This window comes from Acartia tonsa, chromosome 9 (assembly GCF_053477335.1).
Source record: "Acartia tonsa isolate MP-2025a chromosome 9, ASM5347733v1, whole genome shotgun sequence".
In the NCBI taxonomy this organism is placed as follows: Eukaryota; Metazoa; Arthropoda; class Copepoda; order Calanoida; family Acartiidae; genus Acartia; species Acartia tonsa.
The window spans coordinates 38,437,112-38,447,223 of NC_137268.1; positions in this window are offsets into that span (position 1 = coordinate 38,437,112).

Below are 10,112 nucleotides of genomic sequence, written 5' to 3' on the forward strand. Positions count from 1 at the left end.
ACCGCCGCATTATGTTTCTTCTTTTGTATTGCCGCGCTAGTAATAAGTTCTTTTATTTAGTGTTGGGACTACTATACAAGTAATGTCTGTCTGTCTGTCTGGCTTATATATTAGCCTATAACTATGTATTGTATATCTGGTCTACCATTGGATGATAGAACACCAAAGGCACAGCCTAAAAAAGAAAATTAAAGTAATATGTTTATTGATTTTTCTGTTTTATAGTTTACTGTTATTTTCATAATTAAGTGAAGGAAACGAAATTGCGGGTTTTGTCGTATTTTCACAGTAGCTTTTGAAAGATTATTTTAGGTTAAGTTAGGTTATGTAAATTTTAATGATTGCCCCACAGGGTTAGAGCCCCCCGCAGGAACTTGAAATAGAAGAAAAGCTACTGTGAAAATACGACGAAACCCACAACTCGATTTCCTTTACATGACCTGACTATTCTTTAATTTTTATGTTATTTAATTTGATCAAGGATGATAACAACAATAAGAAACCAAACATTAAAATCAGGGATCGGAAGCCGCGCGTAAGCCGCGTGTAAGCCTCAGTGAAATCGTCATTTTATCACTATAAAATTTAGCTGGATGTATAAAACTGTCTCTTTAGTAGACAATCCTTCTTTCAAAAATTCCTTTTTCTGCTCACAAGTAGGTTTAAAACTGAGGCTTATGCGCGGCTGAGGCGCGGCTTCCGAACCCTGATTAAAATATAAAAAATATTGAATCCTTGTGCCTTTTGATACGAGGGATTTTTCGAACAAAAAATCAGCTATTTATCTTAGATAGCAGGCAATATAGACGGACAGAGTGGTGTAAAGTTGCTTCGCTGAATTAAATCATTTAATCATTATTTCGAATATTGAAGATTTTTAAATTGGAGATTGTTATAAATAAATAAATGAATGTCAAAGAAAATTTTTGTTATTTCCTTATCATTATGTAAAAACAAGGATGACAACATGCAGTAAAGCGAAACTCTGAAAAGGCAGAACAAACGACTTGATAAAATAGATGCTTCGCTTATGATATTGTAATTTGTTGTGCTAGGAATCAGATATATTTTATAAAAAATAGTTGTCAAAAAAGTTAAAAATCAACATGTTTTAAATGAGCGTACGGTAATTCTGTTAACGATTACAGGGTTGCTTTGCTTTCTAAATCATACCTAACTGATATAGGAATCATCATGCAAAGTTTAAAATCGATAGGGGACTTCTAACATGTCTATATTAATGAAAATAGCTGACCTTTATGGACGAACCAACCTTAATTTAAGAAAAGCTTCGCATTTAAAAACTGTTTTAATATAAAAACAAAAACGTTTAGAATAAAACATAGTTTTTAATGATTCGGGAAGTTTTATTTAGCTTTGTGAATTTCAATGAGATAAACCCAGAAATATAGGACTCTTTAGAATATATTTTCAATACTTCTCTGGTATATATTTTCCTTAAAAATTGGGGGGGGGGGGGAGGGAGTATGGAAGATTTTTTTATTTTTAATAGTTATTTCTCGTATCGTATTATAAACAGCTTTCCGCGGATATAGAATGTACAATTATAAGATTAAAACTAGTTTTTTTAGCCCGGCTAAAAAAACTAGTTTTAATCTTATGATAGTACATTTCTATATTCGTAGAAAACTGGATATAATACGATGCTAGACATAGTTTTTTCGTATGGATGAGAACCGGTTCCTATCCACCGGATTCGAATGAATACGAGAAAGGGTAATTACATTTTTTAATACTTCCCTCCGAATATTATGTGACGTTTTACGGTTTAAATAAAAATTATTTCATTGGTTATCCCTTTTGCTCTTTATGAGCCAAGGCAATCCCCCTCTTCAAGAAGTAATTTTATGCTAGTTATGACGTGAAATAGGCCAAGAGTCTAAACCATTTATGCATTGGCCTTTAACCGTGAATTTTTTTATAAAGGTTTGTCAAGTATGGCTTCGAAACGGCTGGATTAGAACCGGTTCTCAGCCAGTGAAAAATCGTGTGTAGCATCGTATTACAGACAATTTTTCACAAATATTAAAATAAAAATCATTAAATTAATACCAGTTTTGTTAGGCCGGGCCTTCCATGCAAACAAAATTCATATTTATATTTTTTCATTCTAATATCCGCGGAAAGCTGTTTATAATACGATGCGATAAATAACTATTACAAACATGACTTTTTCAAAGATTTACTGCTCCCTATAGTCCGTATTTGTTTATATGGGAATTTGTATGCAATTCCACCAAAAACAATTTCACATTCAATGGAGAAACTTGAGCTCTTCATTTTACAGGAATAAAGGACATGTTTGTTAAAGATTATTAGTTTCATAGACTTCCATAGACTAAATAAAGATGTCGGTAAAACTTGAATGGTTATATTAAATGACGTGGTAACAAAATCATTATACAATTACTGCTAGTGGCTCTAAAAAGGAGGGGTGTCGGTCGCATTTTAATTTAAAGCAAAGGATAAAAAGGTTGACAACATCCATAAGTAGCGAAGCTAAAAAACTAAAAATGAACTATAGAGCAGTTTCATAAAAAAAAACATTAAACTTAAAAATCAAGAAACCTTGTAAGATTTATAACGTGAAAATCTAGAAATCGATCTAGCACCTCAACCAATTAGCAAATCTTAATGCAGCTTTGTGGAGATATGTAAATTGTGAACTTAATTAATGCCTAAAATTATCAGCCGTCTATCTCGAATAGGAGTAAAGAAACTCATGAAAACTCTTAAAGACTAGGAATCGAACTACCACCCCAACTAATAAGCAAATATCGAAAAAAAATTGATAAAAGTATGCAAAATATGAACTTATTTAATCATTGAAAAATTAAACCATGCCTCCATTTTAATTTAAGTTTTAGAATCAAAATATTTTTTCAGGGGCGATTACAATTATAAATCTTCCCAGGACCTATGAAAAGCTACCCTGTTAAGGAGATCCCAATCGGTTCAGCGGTTAGTGAGAACCTTTGGTACAGACAAACAAACAAATACACAGACTTCCTGTTACTTTATTATAAGAATAAGCTAAATTTCTATTTATTTTCGTTGAAACTTTTCCTATACAAAAGAAAAATAAAAACAATTTGGAATACCTAGATTAAACGTAGATACCTACCATTCTTAGGATAATTCTTTTAATCAAATGCTTTGCAAAATTATATAAGGTTAGATTGGTTTTGTTTCTTGGGAATCAAGATATTTAAATGTATAAGTGTAGATGTATAATCCAGACAACTACTTGGCCCAAGTTCTTTTGTAGAGACTCGACTGTGTTCATAATTCTGACGCTATAATTACTAAACAGATATATAGTATAGATGTATATACAGATGACTACCCTCCCCCCTTCCCTTTCCTTTTCCAAGGTCCTTTTTCGTCTGCTAGCAAAATGTTTTCTGCCACTTTGCTATATTAATATTCGCGACATTATCGGTTGATATTTAAAGATCCAATTGAGAGTCGGCACTAGGTCCTTGGGAAGGAGATATACAATTATTTAACCCCCTTCCCGCTCTAGTTTTTACTCTAATACTAATCGGAACAAAGACACAACCCTGCAGTTGTCAAGGTTACATATTTTTTAACTTTAATATCAAGATTATGTAAACCCATAACAAACATAAAGGGTATTATCCTCTTAGAATTTTTTTTTTCAATATTGAAAATTTGAGTAACCACCCCCCCCCCCCCTCCCGACTACCGACGAACAACTATTTTATGTTAGGTTAGGTTTTAGGCTAGGGAGCCGAGCGCTGCGGCCAGAGTTCATAGTTCGCTGGGGAGGTACTCAAATTTTCAATATTGAAAAAAAAAATTCTAAGAGGATAATACCCTTTATGTTTGTGTGTAAGGATCTCTCTAACCGCTACACTGGTCGCCGGAAGGGAAAAGCAGTTTTTTGAAACAGGCTCTCTGAGATTATTACAGATTCTGATTTATACATATATAGACTAATGAAAAATGCAAAAAACGAATTCAAAAGCGTTCCTTCTTGGGAGAAAATGCGGGAAAAAGATTTTAGCTATTTTTAACCTAAAATTCACATTGGCAAGCCTGTAAAAAAAATATACACACATTTAAACATGTCATTGCTCAGCACCTAGAAGTGGTAGAAAAATGCTACAAATACCATTGGAAAGCTCATAACCTCTAGTTTTCATATTGGTATATTACGTTTTTGTACTATTATTAGTTTTTGAGCTATCCTCTGAAGTATACACAAGTTTTAAAAATGCAGTTTTTTTTTTAATTTTAAGTTTGATACTTGTTACCAGGGGCGTCCAAGCTTTTTATTTTGGGGGGGGTAAAAATTTTTTTTGGGAGGGGGGCAATTCGTTTTTGGGGGGGATAAAATGGCGGGCGAAGCGCGCCGCAATTTTTTTTTCACCCCCAAAAATTTTTACCCCGGGGTTAAAATTTGCTTTGGGGGGGTAATTACCCCCCCTGAAATCTGTTGGCAGGGGTAAATTTAGTTTACCCCCCCCCCCAAAATTTACCCTAAGGGTAAAATTTTTTGGGGGGGTAATTTTAATTTTATTAAATATATAGTATTAACAATGCGCGCGAAGCGCGCAAAAATTTTTTTTATCAGAGATTTTTAAGTTTTACTGGTAGATTTAATCAAGATATTTTCTCATATTCATTCAAATCTGGTGGATAGGCACCAGTTCTCATCCATACGAAAAAACTATGTCTAGCATCGTATCATATCCAGCTTTCTAAGAATATAAAAATATACAATCATAAGATAAAACTAGTTTTTTTAGCCCCAAGGTGCCGAAAGCATTGGCTAAAAAAACTGGTTTTAATCTTATAATTGTACATTCTATATCCGCGGAAAGCTGTTTATAATACGATGCGAGAAATAACTATTACAATGATCAGGTTTATAACTAACACAACAAACATCCAGAGCAAAATTTTTACTGAATTTCATTACCTATTAGTGTAAAAACTCTCCTTCTCTTCTTGGATCTTATAAGTTTACAATAGGGGGGGTGTTTCACCCCACTATCCGCTAGAAAGAAAGTGTTAAAATTAAATCTTTAGTTTTTACTTAGCTCAATTATGTGAAAAAGTTTACATTAATAATCAGCTTGTTATCTCTAAAAATAAGCTCAAGCCATAAATATTAATGTTTTGGGGGGTGTTATACCCCACTAACCCCAAGAAGGAAAGTGCCAAAATGAAATCTTTATTAGCTACTTAGCTCAGTTATGCAAAAAAAGTTTACATTAAAAGAATTGGCTTGTTATCTCTAAAAATAAGCTCAGCCCTTAGATTTTAGTGTTTTGGGGGCTATTTTAACTTACTATCCCCTAGAAGAAAAGTGCCAAAATTCAATTTTTAAGGTTTTACTGGTAGATTTAATCATATAAGAGATTTTACAAAAAGAATCAGGTTAATAACTATAACAACAAGCCCAAAAACATCCAGGGCAAAAATTTTACACTGAATTTCATTTCCTAGTGTTTAAACTCCCCCCCCCCCCCCTCCCTCCTTGGTTCTTACTACAAACTATAACACATATTAAAGTAACCAAATTATACAATTTAATATAAAATAATTATATAACTAATAATAATTATAACTCCTAGGTGCTAAGTAATATAATTTGAAAAAGGTTTGTGTAACAAGTATCAAACTTGAAATTCAAGAAAAAACTGCATTTTTAAAACTTGTGTATACTTCAGAGGGTAGCTCAAAAACTAATAATAGTACAAAAACGTTATAAACCAATATGAAAACTAGAGGTTATGAGCTTTCCAATGGTATGTGTAGCATTTTTCTACCACTTCTAGGTGCTGAGCAATGACATGTTTAAAATGGTTGTATATTTTTTTAGAGGCTTGCCAATGTGAATTTTAGGTTAAAAATAGCTAAAATCTTTTTCCCGCAGTTTCTCCCAAGAAGGAACGCTTTTAATTTCGTTTTTTTGCATTTTTCATTAGTCTATATATGTATATATCAGAATCTGTAATAATCTCAGAGAGCCTGTTTCAAAAAACTGCTTTTCCCTTCCGGCGACCAGTGGCTAAGCCATTTACGAGGTAAATTAAATTTTGGGTACTTTCCCTTAAAGTGTCTGATGAGCACAGAATCTCCTTCCCCTTGATTTTAGAAAGAAAAATATATGGGTTAACTTTGCAAGGATACCCTGTTAAACCCAATATAAGAAAAAATACCATTTTCAAATATATTTCAAAATCATGAGGGAGTGGTGCTTTTTGTGTGATCGCCTTGGCACTTTGAGGGAAAGTCAAATTTTTTTGAAAGAAATTATCCACATAAGTACAAAATCCAAAATACTTAGATTTAGTATAAGATAAAAGATCAGAAATAATTAAAGAGCCAAATCAACTTTTTTATAAAATTTTTGTTACACAAAGTAAATCAATTGGCAAATTTAAGATTTATACTTGCTTTTATATTTTGAATTTAAAAGTAGGATGACAAAACCCATTAAAGTCAAGCTCAATAAATCAGACGAGCAAACAAACATTGACAATCAAGGAGTGACTATTATAAAAGAAACACACATCATTTTTACATCTTGGTGTAAATGTATGATATTGAACTTTTTTTTAAATCAGGACATTTTTCATCGATCGACGTTTTCGCATATTTTGACTTTTTTACTGATAATTACAGAAATATGTAAAAAAAAAATTGGACAGAATATCAACAAAACAAATGTTGTAAAGATTATTAAAGTTTCTACGAATTCTTAATTGTTACTTACTGTTTCAGAAATCACCAAGCAAAGTTTGAAATCAATAGTACCACTCAAACATAACATGTACCCAAAATTCAGTTACGGGCTGAGTGCAGAGAAGTCAGAGGGGGGGGTAAAGGGGTGATTCCTCCCCCCTCAAATAAATGTAGGAGAAAAATTTTAATTTCTTATTCCCCCCCCCCCCCAAATAAAAAAAGCTTAAAAGTCCTTGCCCTATGATGTAAAGATTAAGATATAAAATTCATAGAAATAAGTTTATAATCTATTTCTTAATTTGTACTTATCTCTAAAAGTTAGGGGAGTTTGATTTTCTTTATAAAAAGTTTTATACTGATTTCAAACTGTACAATAGAGATAATTTATTGATTGTACAAACTTCGTGTAACTCAGCTAATAATGAGGTCCATCCGTTCGTCTGTCATTCTTTAACGTCTTTTTCAATTGAAATAGATATCGTTACATTGCCAATACAATCAAGCATAGAATTGTAACGGAAAAGAAAATTAACGGTAAAATGATATAAATTCTAAATTACCACTTCTTAAATTTTGAAATATTGATTCCTAGGACAACATGGTGCAATATTTTATGTGAAGGACATAATAAAGTCCTAAAAATTAAAGTATGCATTTTTGCAACTAATCTACACACAATTTTTAAAAACTTTTACATTCATGTTCTGCTTATTTTTGACACTCTACAAGTCTTAATGTTCATTTGTCCAGTGTTTCACTTTTGTGGATGTTGTCATGTTGTTGATTTTTTATGTATATTTGTTTACCTTTAGGACGCAGATTGTACATTTTAAACAGAATAAACTTTTTAAAAAGTGAAAAACATATTTACAAAGAAAAATATTTTGTTTTCATATTTCTTTTATTGTTCTTTCTTCTTTCTTCAAGTAATATTGATTATTTAGAGTTGATCAAGTAATTTTCATTAATGAAATGAATAAATGTTATCTTTGTGACATATCATATAAACAATGAAATATTACAAGAAATATTTGGAATTGATTTTGCTAATTTTTCCTATTTTTTTAACTTTACTATACACATCCCCCTATCATTACCGTAGTTGGGCTTAAAATGACAAATCAAGACAAATCAAGTCACATTTACTCGCAACTACGCCCCTATCAACTTTACTTTAAGGAGGGATTGGTGTTTATCTTGGTAAGATACTAAAAATAATAACCAACTTATACCAATAACGAAATTTATACGAAAAAATCACGAAACCTTTACGGGGTTTTCAACTGTCGTTCGGAGGCAACATACAGTAACATTGACGAACTCCTTAGTTTCCCCCCAAATATCATTAAAGATTTATTTCACTTGTTGTTTATACCTAATACCTGAATATTAACACTTTGACTTTTTTAAAGCGTTTGATTTAATTTAAATTAACATTAATACAACATCGAAAATTTAAATTTCTTCTCTTTTAGTTGCCATTATGATTCTAAAACTATAAAGAGCATGTAAACTTTTATCCTCTTTTTAATTAAACTCATTATGTATAATGTACAACCTCTCAAGTGTCCTTTTTCAGCTCGATTTTCATACATTTGTCTAGTTTAAAGACTCTAGTAATCTTCTAACTTCATTTATCTTTAACGATTTACATTTTTCACCATTCAAAGTTAAATACATCAAAGAATTCCATTACATAACTATTATTAAGGTTTGCTGATATTAACTGAAGATTTTAAATAACAAAATTTTATGTGATATAATTATCATATTCATCTGATTCTTTGGGATAATAATTTGGTTAATGTTTGTTTGTCCTAATCCTAATTTCAGATCTTTGTCTTTATGGATGTAGCCATCCTTCCTAAGATATAAACTAGATTTTTAGTATACTTTTTTAAACCGATTTTAAACATTATTTACTTTGATTTGAATATAATTATAAGGACTAATAAAATTTAGTTCTCCCTCCTTTAAAAAAAACACATTAATTTCATCTAACAAGAAAATACAAGATTTACAGAAAAGTAAAAATCACAATTTATGCAAGATAAAATGGATTGTTTAATTCTTAATGTAAGATTTTTTGTATGATCATCAATTTTTTTATTTTAAATTGCTGCTGTGCCACTAGATTATAGTATATTTGTATTATTTATTAGGGGCGATTTCTCTTGAGTTGATGGAGGTACTTTCATCCAAAAATATTTAAAAACCTATGAAGGCCATTCTAGAAGCTTTACTGTTAAGGAGAGCCACATCAGTTAGGCGTTTAGCGTTTGGAGTAAGGGGAAGAGGTGTGTTTTAACACCTCCCAAAATTAAGTCGTGCTCAATAAAATATAAAGCTAACTTTTAAATAACTTTTATTTTCTCTAATTTATTGTTATTGTGGTAACAAGCTTGTATCTGGGAGAAAAAAAAGTCTCTTCGAAAGGTGGGGAAAATTAGACAGATAAAACCCAAATTTATCTTTTTATAACCTGCGTTTTTTCTCTCTCCCTCTCTCTCTCTCTCTCTCTCTCTCTCTCTCTCTCTCTCTCTCTCTCTCTCTCTCTCTCTCTCTCTCTCTCTCTCTCTCTCTCTCTCTCTCTCTCTCTCTCTCTCTCTCTACCTCTCTCTCTACCTCTCTCTCTATCTCTCTTTCGCTGTATTCTCTCTATGTTTTATATCTTCTCTTTTCTCTGCGTTATGCGTTAGGTGGGGAAAATTAGTCAGATAAAACCCAAATTTCTCTTTCTATAACCTGCGTTTTTTCTCCCTCCCTCTCTCTCTTTCTCTCCCCCTCTCTCTCTCTCTCTCTCTCTCTCTCTCTCTCTCTCTCTCTCTCTCTCTCTCTCTCTCTCTCTCTCTCTCTCTCTCTCTCTCTCTCTCTCTCTCTCTCTACCTCTCTCTCTACCTCTCTCTCTATCTCTCTTTCGCTGTATTCTCTCTATGTTTTATATCTTCTCTTTTCTCTCATCCATTTTACGTAAAGGAGACTTTTTTGCGTTATGTATCGTGTGTGTGAGTGTGTGTGTGTGTGTGAAACCGCCCTGTCCCTTTTAATAAACTAGTCGCATAAAGTAACTCGAAGGTTTTGGTAATATATGTAGTGCTAAAAGATGAATTATATTGGTGTATTTTTTTTAAATTTGATAATTACGATATCGACCAAAAGTAGCAAAGCTTATTGTAATGTATAAGCAAAATATACAGTCAAACATTAAGATAAAAAGATTGAATTATCTAAAGATCTAGAAAACGGCTTCCTTACATTACAGACAAACAGAGACAAACACTTATAGAAAGCTACTCTATTAAAAATAAAACAAGGATTACAACATCTAATGAACTAACGAATAAGTAAAACGATACATAAACTTGTTGTCC